The sequence below is a fragment of the Triturus cristatus genome, chromosome 6 (assembly GCF_964204655.1).
Source record: "Triturus cristatus chromosome 6, aTriCri1.1, whole genome shotgun sequence".
NCBI lineage: Eukaryota > Metazoa > Chordata > Amphibia > Caudata > Salamandridae > Triturus > Triturus cristatus.
Window position 1 is genome coordinate 1561850780 of NC_140589.1, and position 13033 is coordinate 1561863812.

Consider the following 13033-nt stretch of genomic DNA (forward strand, 5'->3'; position numbering starts at 1 on the left):
ACCGTGCTGCATAGGTACCCAGATGCAGATTAGACCATGTAGAGTATAGTATCCAGCGATGTTTCAGTAAAAGAACAAGGTGTGCGCATCACCACGATGCACAACAGTGTGGGGCTTCAACTTCACTAAGATGGCCGCAAAACGTCACCACGTATCGTCAACACGTTCCCAGAACGACTGACGTTAAATCTTAGGCATCAAAGAAGATTCTTATTGAAGAGGTGCACGTGCAGGATTATGCACATGCCAATAAGACAAGTCAGGAGACAGCGCGAGAATAAGCGCAAAGCACCAACAGTCAACCGCACCACTCGGACATAAATATCCGAAAAGGAGGACAAGAACACAATCCTACCAGACCTTGACTGGCTCTGGGAATCGACGCGACGTCAGCAGAAACCACGACAACGCCTCCACAGGAATACAGCTGACACAACGCTACTGAAATTATGAAAAGGTGAGTGCTGCCTTCTTCTTTCATCCACTCGTCACCAAATTCGTGAAGTAACGAAGGAAAACAGGTAGGTTCAGGAGTGAAGATTTATTCAGCATAAGAAGAAGGAAAGCTTAAACATCCACCTGCAGGAGCCAGCTGTCGCAGCAACCGTCTTCACCTGCTCTGTATAAACAACTGCCGTTCTAACAATGACGGCCTTAACACGCTACATGACATAGTAAGAACACGACAGTGGCAAAGTAAATAGAGCAAAGTCCCAGTTGAGAAGTACACTGGTATGGTCATAAGCACAGGTCAAAAGAGAGAACAGTCCCTGCATTGGTGATGGATGGTTAGTTCCTTCCCATTCTTTGGGTGTTAAGTGGCAGCATATATCCATCTCCCAAAGTCAGCGTGTGGACGACAAAGGGTCTATTGTCTTGTTACGCAAGACTTTGACAAACCAGGTTATAAGTCTAGGTCCAGTCACCATGACGTGTAGGGTGTAGGTCAGTGGGTGTTGTTCCGGTTCGGTGTCTGCAACACTCCACTAACATCCCAACTCCACTGTCAGTTTCCCATGGGCTAGGAAAATCCCCACCTGCAGTTCATACTCTTTCTGCAGCTGTCCAAAGGCTATAAGTGTCCAGTCTCTGAACATACCTCCCACTGAGGTTAGCCTCTCTCAGGCTGCCAAGCCTTCCCTACCTGCAAAATTACATCTTGAGGCTCAGACTAATGGCTGGAGAGTATGGGATTATATCCGGCATAAGTTTTAAACCCCTCTAATAACTCTGACAGACCACGCTCACCAAACCATACACCACTCGAGTGGTTATCACTCCAGGAAGCAGCATCGACCCTATCATTTCCTGCGCCCTATGTGTCGACAATCCACCCACGTTGTCCAGTTGCCACCCAGCTAACCATCGTGCAGGCCAGTGAATACTGTTCAAAATTTGGTGCTTCTAGTCCGTCTCTCTAGGGGCCCGCTGTGGACTCTTTTTTTCTTTCCCCTTTCTGTACCACTTCCCTCCTAGTCTTCTGTTTCACTTCTTTTTCTTTCCTCAGTTCATTGTTTCATATTTGAATCTGTATTTGCTGTCTTTATCTTTAATGTACTATTTTATTATCTTCTTACATGGTTGGGCTCATATTTTGTTTGTCTTTTGCTTTTTTATGATTCGTCTAGATCATTGTCTTTTTTCTTCCTTGATGACATTTCCATGTCTATGAAAGTTTTCTTGTGGAATGTCAGAGATTTGAATTCTCCCATTAAAAGACAACGTGTTTTATCGCTCAAAACCGATTCACTAGTTCACGTGTGATCATAGACGCTTACCGTCTTCGGCAACGCTTTTCCCCATCGGTATCTCCTCGGTCCACCACAGCGTTAGTCGGCTGATTGAGTGGAGGGAGATTTGGTGGTTAGGGTGACTCACTTCCGCTGGGCCATTTTCTCTCCGCCATTTTGAAAGAGGGACGTTCTAGTCTCCTTCTACTCATCCAGGCTCAGAGAGACAATGGTGCCGACGCACGTGTGCAGCGGGCATGCCAAAGGCATGCTAAAGGCAAGCCGGTCTGCGCCCGTCTGCGCCTGGATTGTGCCTAGCGCCTGTCCCCCTGGTCCTCTCTCCCAAAATACTGCAGGCACCATTAGGTATTCTTGAGATACACTAATGGCATTTAGGTTAAACACCCCCATCATAACTCCAAGCCATCCCCCTGCCCCAACCAAACTGCTTGTCTTAGACTCCAGTCAGTTAGGCAGCCAGCGTCGGTAGGAGCAGCTAGACAGACAGCTAAAAAAAGGAGTAGGGCTGGCAGTGTTCTTTCGTAACCACTTTAAAACCATATTCGAGCCACTAACTACCTCTGGTTTTGAGGCTTTAGCCTTCTCGGTACAGCCACCAGATTCAATGGCAATTAAGGGAATATTAGTATATCGTCCTCCAGGACCACAATGTGGCTTTGCTGATAAGCTCAGTATGCTAATGGAATCTTCGGTCACTAATGATAATTTCCTGGTGTTGGGAGATTTCAACTTTCACCTGGAAAAGGTAAATGACCCAGATTCTCAAAAACTAATTGATGCAATGGACGTGTTTCTACTATCTCTAATTACCAAAGGTCCAACACACAGGGCTGGACACATGTTAGATGGTATTTTCTCTAATTACGTTGCCACCTAATTATTCCCATTTTTTCCACTAACTTGGTCTGACCATTGGGTGGTTAAATGGCTGACAAAAGGTCAAGAAAACCATCATGCATAGATCCCCCATCCAGCAATCTCAGGGCAGAGCCTGGCATAAAATACGGCCAGCTAAACTTAGAGACACTATTTCCCCCGATCCATGGCAACCAGGGGTTAACCTGGAGCCAAGTGTTGAGAACTTTCCATGCTGGCTAAACTGCACTGAACACAGTAGCACCAATTACTCATAAAACCACAGTGAAAAAATATCCCAGGCCTGTTACAATGAAAACCTAAGGCTATCAAGTAAGGAATGTCATAGACAAGAACAAAAATGGAGGAAAAATTATGAGGTGGAGGAGAAAATATCTATAAAGCTGAATTATCCAGCATAAAGAGGGTATCCTAGCAGCAAAGACCGAATACTACTCGGAGCATATAAAAGCAGCCTGTGATGGAAACAAAACCCTTCTCTCAGTAATAAAAAAAAATGGTAACACCAGCGAGCCCAAGTCATGCAGTCATAAATAAAGACTTTTGTGAAACACTGGCAGGCTTTTTTCAAGAGAAAGTTATTTTTAATATTCACAACACTTTTACGGCAAAAAAGCAGCCAATCATCAGGATGGGCATGCTTAAATTGACCCGCCAGGTATAATTAGCTCCTCCACTTTTAAGGCCCCTTCAGTGGAACGACTCACAGAGTTAATTCTTCTAAAATAAATCCGGTGCGCCTCAAGATCCCTTCCCTCCCAGTATAATGCACAAGATACCTGCTTAAGTGGCACAATACTTGGGCCAAATCTTCAATAACATGTTGGCCGAAGGGATCTTTCCCTCCCAGTGGAAACTTGCATCGATCCTCCCACTATAAAAAAAAGACAATTTGGACACCATGGACCCCAACAACTATCGACCTATATCAAGACTCCCTTTTTACGCCAAGTTGGCAGAGAAAGTTATGAATCAACAGATCTCAAAATATATAGAGGAAAACTCTCTGCTGGACGACACACAACATGGTTTTAGAAAAAAATATAGCACAGAGTCTGCCCTGGTGGTAGAGACTGAAGATATACAAGAAATACTTAACAGAGGGGGGACGGCGGAATTGATCTTGCTGGATCTCTCCGCTGCCTTTGATATGGTCAGCCATGAGATCCTGGCTGACCCTATACAAGGCCTGTGGATAGAGGGCACAGAGCTGGCTCTCCTGAAATCGTTTATGGCAAATAGATAACATAATATGACAATGGGCAAATTTGTCTCTTGGCTTTTTCCCTTGCCCTGTGGAGTTCCCAGGGACTGGCATTAAGCCCAATTCTATTCAACCTTTATGTCATGTCACTTGCGTCAATTATCAAAGACTCTGGTTTTACCCTAGCATCTTATGCGGACGACACCTGAATTGTGGTGACATTGTCAAACTGTGAAAACAACCCAGGTGAGGCATTCAGCCTATGCACGAGTGAGTTGAGCAACTAGATGGATTGTGACTGCCTGAAATTGAATGCCTCATAAACTGAGGTCATCATTTTTGGCAATAAACCCTCTCTTTGGACACCAAATTGGTGGCCTCCAGAGTTGGGCACAACACCAACACCTTCAAGCAAAGTAAAGAACTTAGCATTCTTGGTAGACAACGAACTGAAATTCAAGGATCAAGTTAACAAAATTACATCTGCCTCCTTTTGCTCTTTAAGGCTTATAAAAAAATAGAAAAATTCTTGCTCCTGAACGTTTACAAACAGTTACCATGGCAATGGTCCTTTCAAGGCTTGACTACTGTAATAGTCTCTACCTTACTCTTGCATCAGGTCTTTTGAAAAGACTCCAGATTCTGAAAAACACTGCTGCTCATTTCATCTTTAAAATTCTCAAATATGAATTGACCAGAGAGGCCTTCAGGAAACTGCATTGGTTGCCAGTTAGACAATGGTGTAAATTCAAAGCATGGTCTCCTCATTCAGGAAGGCCACTTGGGGGGGGGCAGTTTTTTCAGGGCTACTGAGATGCTCTGGAACAGTCTGCCACTAACCCTGAAAACAGTCCCCTCCTTACTTAGTTTTAGAAAAGCCTTAAAAACCTGGCTCTTCACACAGTATTAGAAGGCACCTTGCGTACTAGCTCAACCTATTGCAGACACTGCTGCTGCCTTAGTTGGACTGCTCTAGCGCCAAGACGCCCCCCGGTATGAGCTCCGCTCTATAAATTACAATTACATTACATTACATTGCATCTGTCTAAATTTGAGGCTGATATATTTTTTTACAGGAGTCTCATCTCACGGCAAATGAACCCTTAAAATTGAAAAGGGGTTGTGTGGGGGAAATCTTTTTTTTCACCAGGCAATAGCAAGCAAAATGGGGTAGTAATTCTCTGCGGTAAATCGCTTTCTGTTAAATTGCTTTCTTAGACCTCAGATGATGATAGAAGATGGTTGTATGCTAAATTTGCTGATTGGGAATGCTCCAGTTTCTTTAATCAATATTTATGCTCCCACTGCTGGGAACCCCTCTTTATGGACGTCTCTTGCCCATCTTATTTCACAATACATTGATGATAATTTTATCCTTGTAGGTGATTACAATTATATTGTTCAACCCATCATAGATCGCAATTCGTTGGTCTGCTTTACATCACATAAAGCACATAAATGATTTGTTCAAACTATTCAGCAATATAAGCTTATTGATGCTTGGAGACTCTGCAATCCCACCACGAGAGAATACACTTATTATTCCCCAGCTCATCAGACCCAATCACCAATCGATAATTTTTTTATATCACACAATATCTGCCAATCCATTAGAGATGCGGATATTGGCTCCATTCTAATATCTGAACATGCTCCCATCTCTATTTATTTGGATAGTTTGCAAAAAGCTAACACACCTAGGAAGTGGCGTTTTGTTAATGCACTCCTTTTAGATTCAAAATGTAATTCCCCTTTTGTCTCCGTTTTTAATTAATATTTTTCCTTCAATCAAACTGACACTTTATCATTTTCTGTTATTTGGGATGCATTTAAATCAGCAGCTAGAGATTTTATTATTGGCTTTGTTTCCAAAAAATGCAACACTTCAAGCAAATTAACCAAAGACCTCTTAACCAAGATAAAGAGTTTGGAGCTTTCCTATTATACTTCTAAATCGAAGGATTGCCTATCTGAGCTCATCAATGCCAAGTTTCAAATTAAGTTTCAATTTAATAAGGAATCGACAGATAATGCCTCACTCTATTTTTTAAAGTCTGGTGGGCAGAACAAGGCTGGTAAACTATTAGCGAATTATCTGATAGTTAAACATAACAAGCTCAATATTCAATCTATGATGGATGAGCAACAAACATTGAAGTTTAAAGATTCTGAAATTTTAAACAAAGTTCTTCGTTTTTTTATAAGTCATTATACACACCAGAGAATTTGTACTCGGAACTTCACATTTCTCACTTTCTCTAAAGCATTCAACCCTCTTCTGGTACACAAGTAGACTTCACCTCCTCAGAATACAATGTATCACAGCATGGACTCTCTACTGCTTTACAAACACTTCAAAAAGACAAAGCATCGGGTCCAGACAGTTTCACTGTTGAGTTTTTTAAATAAATTTCACTCAATTACTCCTCCCCAAATTACATACTCTCTTAGAATTCTTTTCACATTCAGGCAAAAATTCTGGTTCTTTTTTAGATGCTCTACTTTGCCTTATTCCTAAAGAGGGGAAAGATTTACAGTACTGCAAAAACTACAGGCCTATTTCACTAGTTAATAATGATTACAAGAGTTTTTATAATGCTTTGGCCCTATGTTTGAAATCTTATCCTACCCAATTACTAGGTGTGGAATAATACAGATTTGATATGGGTCATTTTATTTCAGATAACACTTGCTGTTTTTTTTTAATTTTGCCAAAATCCTCCCACTTATCTCATTCTCTTGCAGCAGTGGCCTTAGACGTGGAAAAAACTTTTGATTGAGTTGATTGGTCTTATCTTTTCCAAACACTTAAGTGGTTTGGTTTTTGTCCAAACCTTATATCCTTGATTTTGTTTCTTTATTCACAACCACAGGCAGCTGTTTATGCAAATGGCAACACATCGCCATATTTCAATCTAGGCAGGGGTGTTCGACAAGGCTGTCCTCTATCCCCATTCCTTTTTAATTTGGCCTTAGAACCTTTTTTGTCTACAGTTCGTCAGACTCAAGATACACATGGATTTGATTTAAAAAATAAACAAATTAAATTGGCAACATATGCTGATGATTTATTGTTATTTATTTCACAACCTCAATCCTCTATTCTGGCTTTTTACAAGAAGTTGTGCTCTTCGCCTCTTTTTCCAGTTACAAACTGAATAAAGATAAATGTGAAATATTGCCTCTGACCAAATATACTTTCAAAGATGACTTCACAACCTCAAACTTTATATGGAGCCCCATCATATAAAATGTTGAGGTTTATATTTTACTCCTTCAATCCCAGCAACACTTGTGCATGGACAAATGTTCAAAGAAAATCTCCACATTAACCACCAAATGGCATCCTTTACATCTATCATGGTGGGGTCACTTAGACACCATCAAGATGATGCTGGCTCCCATAGTATTATAGATAGTACATATTCCCTTATAATAAAACTAAAAATAAAAACCTGTACTATCTTCACTTTTATGAAATAATAAGAGGTCTCTTATGTCACTACTAAAATTAATAAAGCCAAAGTCCAAAGGTGGTGTTAATTTTCCTGATTTTCCCACTTACCAAAAATTTTTTTTACCTGCCAGTCCTCGAGGTAGCTCTCTGAATCCTTTTTGAATCAATCTCTTTGGGTTGATCTTGAGTGTTCTTATTTTTCTCCTTATTCATTTCAGGAATATTTATCTTTCACTCGCAAGACACAATCTCTGTCTACTCCTATCCTTAAACACCTGTGTAAAATTTTAGAATCTGGATCATTGATACCCAGATTGTTTTCTTAACTCCACAATATGGCATAATAAGATGTGGCTGATTCATGGCAAACCATTGTACTGGATATCTAGGAGACACAAAGGTTTAATTTGGGTGCACCAACTCTTTCTACGGGATGATGTCATATCCTTCTCCCAGGCTTGTCGGCTTTTTTGACCCCCCCCCCCTCTCTTTTCAGTCCAAATACATTCTCCGGAAGCAGGCTCTTCACAATGCATACGCTAAGTCTCTATCTCACAGCACTCCTATTTCCTCTTTTGTTAATCAATTACACATTCTCCTTTGCACTTATCCTAGAGCTACTGTCATTTATACTCACTTGCGTACTTCAAATATTGCCGAAGACAAAACTAAGGTAGAATTGTTGTGAGAACAGAATTCAGAAGTAGATTGGCCGCTTCTCCTATGGAATAAAGTATGGCCAAAAATTAGGAAATCCTCTAGAGCAGCAAATGCCACATAAACACTCTTTTTTATTTATATAGGACTTCTGTCATGTCCGGTATCATTAAACAAGAGACACATTGACACTACTGATACCTGCTGGACATGTTCCTTCACACCCGCTGATTTAAATAACTTACTTTTCACATGTCCACATATGTACAATTTCTGGGAAAAAAAATTGGTGTCAAATCAACTAAAGTTTTGGTTCCAAAATTCCTTTCTCCAACACTCACTTATATTTGGGAAGCTTATCTCCTGCTTGGAATAATTGTAAATCTAATATAAAGATTGTAGACCTATTGTTGGCAGTTGCCTTTCAACAAATTACCAAAAACTAAAAAGATTTCACCAAATTATTCTTCCAAGCCCGGTGGTACGCAGTCTATCGTAATCATAGATTGGACATGGCCTTTGTACAACCTACTCACATTGCTAAGAAAAGCTTGAACTTATGGTCACCTGTTACAATGTTCATAGATGCTATTGCTAGAATCTCTTTCTCCCTAACTCCAACTCAACAAGATGTTTCTCAGCCTCCTTGACTTGCCTCATTTTGGTAATGTACTCATTTGTTTCTGTTAATATCCTTATTATATTCTTTACATGGAATGTAATATATCTTTGATTATAATAACCAATTCTCCTTTCCTGTTCTTTTTGTTTGTGTATTTTCTCAACCATGTTAGCCTGACATATTTACCCAACTATTCTGTTTTAAAGCTGTATCTCTATTTATATGATTATTTATTGCTTCACTGTATTACATATTTCTAGTTTAGGCTCTTTTAATAAGCCGACTTCTGAACTTAAGGATATCTCTGAGCTATCTAGTATAGTAAGTTAAACATATTCTGGGTTCTTGCACCAATAACAAGGATGGTATGACAGCAGGTTGTCTATAGTGCTGTGGAAGCATCGTTTTCAGGGTGTTGCACATGCTGTACTACAGGAAAGTATGCAGCACTACCCTAGTGTCTCTACTGCCTCTGTAGTGTTCCTGAGTTCTCAATTGCCCTTTGGTGAATAGATTGTCCAAGGGTTTCACTCCCAGCCTTGAGAGCTATGCAGGAGCTTTGGGTTACATGGATAATGGAAGCCAGGTATTTTTCACGATTAGGACAAAAGAATATTATGATTTTGCCAGACCCTGTTTATGTTTAAGCCATTGCTATAAATACATGGTGCACCTTACCACATCAAAATCCTCTGTAATGCTGCTCATCTGGCTCACTATTGTGGTTACCAGGAGACAGGGTGAGGACATTTCTCTTTCAACTGCAAGGTATGTGAGTTCTGGGGGCCATGCAGCAAAAATGGGCAAAATGCTCTTGGCACATGTGTACGTCCAAATCTGGTGCAGAAAATCCTCCAGCTTCATATAACAATGCAAGTCTGTTCCAGCTTACTCTTGGTTGTATGCCTGCCCAAGCTAATTTGATCATTAGCAATTTCAGAGTGCTAACGAACGCTACTGCTGAGGTGATCTGTATGTTAAGAAACGGATGGAGCAGTCTGGGGAGGATTAGCATTTTTTGATAACATTCTGACCGGCTAGTAAAAGTGGACATTTGATCCATCTGGCAATTCAGTCTCTTAGTTGGTCTATCATTACCCCATAGTTGTCTCTAAACACCACCAATCACGTTTGGTGAACTTTGATGCCCAATTAACTCACCTTGTCTTCCATCCATCTCAGAGACAACTCCAGAGGAGTTGTTGTTGTATTTTTCACCAATGGGAAGACAATGGATTTGCATCAGTTACTTTTAAGGACAGAAACCTCACCATATTGCAGGATCTCGTGAAGAACAGGTGAGAGTTGTGTTGTACAAAATACCGTTGCCTGTATATAATAGTACAAAATAATGTAGTCTGTGTATAATGATATTAGTATCCTTCTACCAGGAATGTTCAACAGCATGCAGGAGTAAGGATAGTGCAAATTCCTTCCTCGTGCCCTGTCTACTTTCAATCAGGTCCCATAGTATCCCATTCAGCCTGAAGCTAACTGTGGGGCTCGAGTATAGCAAAGTCACCCAGGATAGATCATCTTGCCCACCTGCATACTTGGTGACACCCTTTTTCACCTTGACAGGCTCTCAACATTGTAGCACTAGCTCTCTTGCACACAAACTGATGACCTATTTTATTTACTAAACACCTATAATCAGCGTGTACCTTGAACTCATTCTTCCTGTTATCAGGCATCTTCAGCCTCACCAGATCACCCATATTTATCCCTTGACACATAGCAAAAAATCCATACTGATATTTGATTTTACCTTGCCACCTTGAACTCCTGCTCTTTACATCAACCACATCTGCAACCAAATCAGTTATTTTGCATCTCCTTTCTCATTGCAATTCTGTTGTAAAAGTGTGATCATCTGATGATCTCTCAACACTTCAAAAGTCGACTTACCTTTTGAGTGTCTCATATTGAATATTATGCTTCTAAGAGCCTCCGTGTGCCGCATATCACCAGCCATCGTACACTGAATGCAATCACGCACAATAAACCTTCATCGATTATATAGAGCTGTTCTTATACATCAAAATCCTGCCGCATCAAAAACACCATTTTAATAAATGAACTGCACTTCATTATTGTCATGAGTAATTCGAAAAGTAAAAAGTAAGACACTTTAGCACACTCCTAGCATCATCATGCCAGACATAGCACACATGAATCGATTTTGAATAAAAATGTATCAACGTAGTCGAAACCTCCAGTTCTTCATCAAGGACATGAAAAAGCACTATCAAAAATAGCATTGTCACAAGGCTTCTCAGATACCTTAGCGAGCTGTATATGGCCCGTCACTAACGCTGGACTGGCTGTACCAGGCATTGGGCATTTCCCTGGGAGGCTGAAAGGGTGGGGGCCTGGTTTTGTTCATGTGGGCTGCAGCAGTTTTATGAACACTCCAAAGTTCCTTGCATAGTCAGCAGTTTTCCAGAAACAAAAAAGTGTCAAGTTAACTCTGGTGATTAATGTACCTGCTGGAGAGCGTTGGAAGTTTTCTCTAGTGGTGGCTTTGACTCAGTCAAATAAATATTTTGTTTTCCTAAGGTAGCACATTTGCTGCAAAGAAAATGTACCATGCAGATCAAAGAACAATATTTTATGTGAATGGCTCAGTGAGTTACTGCTTTTGTCACAAAGATTCTTCTGTTACTGTGCAGTTTATAAATTGCAATCGTAATCTAGAACAGTGAGATATGAATTGCCATCAAATAGCTGCATGCAAACTGCATGGTACAGGTTAAAAAGTTATGTTTTCTCCCCAGTCTTTCGTTATCCTGATGTTGAAAAACGTTTTTTTGGGGTGGAAATAAATTCTTATTATTAAAGTCAACTCTTACCACTGTGATATGTTCTACATCCGTAGTTTGTGCTTCTCCAGATTAAGCACTCTTAAAAAGTGCCTCCTAGTATGAGTGGCATATGAATCCTACACATTATAGTCTCCTTTGCCTTATGTAACATTTTCTATACACTGATTTACACAAGTATGTTTCATGTCTCTGTATGTGTTTGTGAAGTAAAGTGCTCTGACATCCTACACTGGTACGAGAGGTGCTATAAAACAAATAAAATCCAAGTTTGAGAGAGGGGCTATGTGGAGATGATAGGCACTGTTGAAGAGTGATAGTGAGGGAATCATTGAAGAGCCCAACAAAGACTGTTGAATCCTGGTGCAGAGTAGGTCATTTACTTTGCTTTAAAAGCTACTGAATACATAATGTCACATTTGTTGTAGTATGCACCCTTTTTTCTCCGATGTTCTAGGGGTCAGTCTCGTTCGCTGCACTCACTATGCACCGTAGGGGAGCTGGCCTGACTAAATTTGCCAGGGCTGCTTTGGGTTCCTACTTCAGCACTGTCTGTCACACTCTAGTTCTTATTAAGGGTGTGTGAAATCCATGGAATCTGCTTTCCTATAATTATGCAAAATGGTGGCAATATTATGCAAAATTATGTTTTATTACTTTTAGTGCAAATCCATCATTTCACTCTATAGTTCAACACATTTCACGTTAAAAAAAATTGTGCAAAAAATAAAGGCATTGATAACAACAGTTGCTAACATTCTATTGGTGCCATGCAGTCACAATAATTGTTTACTGCATACATATAGTGTGTAATTATACACATTTGCGTAATGGTGTCATTTTAGGAATTTTAAGCAACAAGAGTCAAGGGAAATTCACCAAATTACAGCATTATGCCAGCGTAATTTACATTTTGGCTACGGCTAGTTATTTTTACTTGTTTTTCAGATAGCACATTTCCCCACTTTGGCCTTGACATCCTCAACTCTCCAACAGTAGAGTTTTCTAACCTCACTCTTGATCATTGTCAGAAGCAGATGAACCTCATGTCCAATTGTCAACAAATAAACACTGACCAAAACAGGTAGCCCTAATTTGTCACGCTCCACTGATGTATCATCAGTCATTTTTTTAAAACCCCCCTATGACAGACAATATGGCATCTTTAGACAAAGTGTGTCTTCAATCCGTTTATTTGATACACTCCTCAACACTGTTGTCTACTGCTGCTGCTAAACATTAACATTACACATATTTACTGGGAATATACACTATATTCCCAATCCAATTCACCAGCAAATTGTTCTAAACTCTATAGTGGAAGCTTTGGCAAGAGATCTGCCATATGTGTTTGTCCCAGGCATCTGGAAACTACAGTCCTTAAGCTTAGCACCTAGTGTGGCCAATCCGGCAGTGCATATGCTACAACCAGTGCTTAATTTGCACCAGTGGTTTCTAGTGCTTAGCACCGGCACTTATTTCTCAGGACTGGGTCTACACAAGGAGGCTGCTCTCATGGGCTGCCCCACTAAGAATTAACAAAAGATAAACCCACGGAACTGCATCCATAAAAGGCTCTGTGGTGCTTAGTTTCAGGCAGTACCTAACCTGAAACTCTGTTTTTTTAAGCACTTTGAAAGTGGA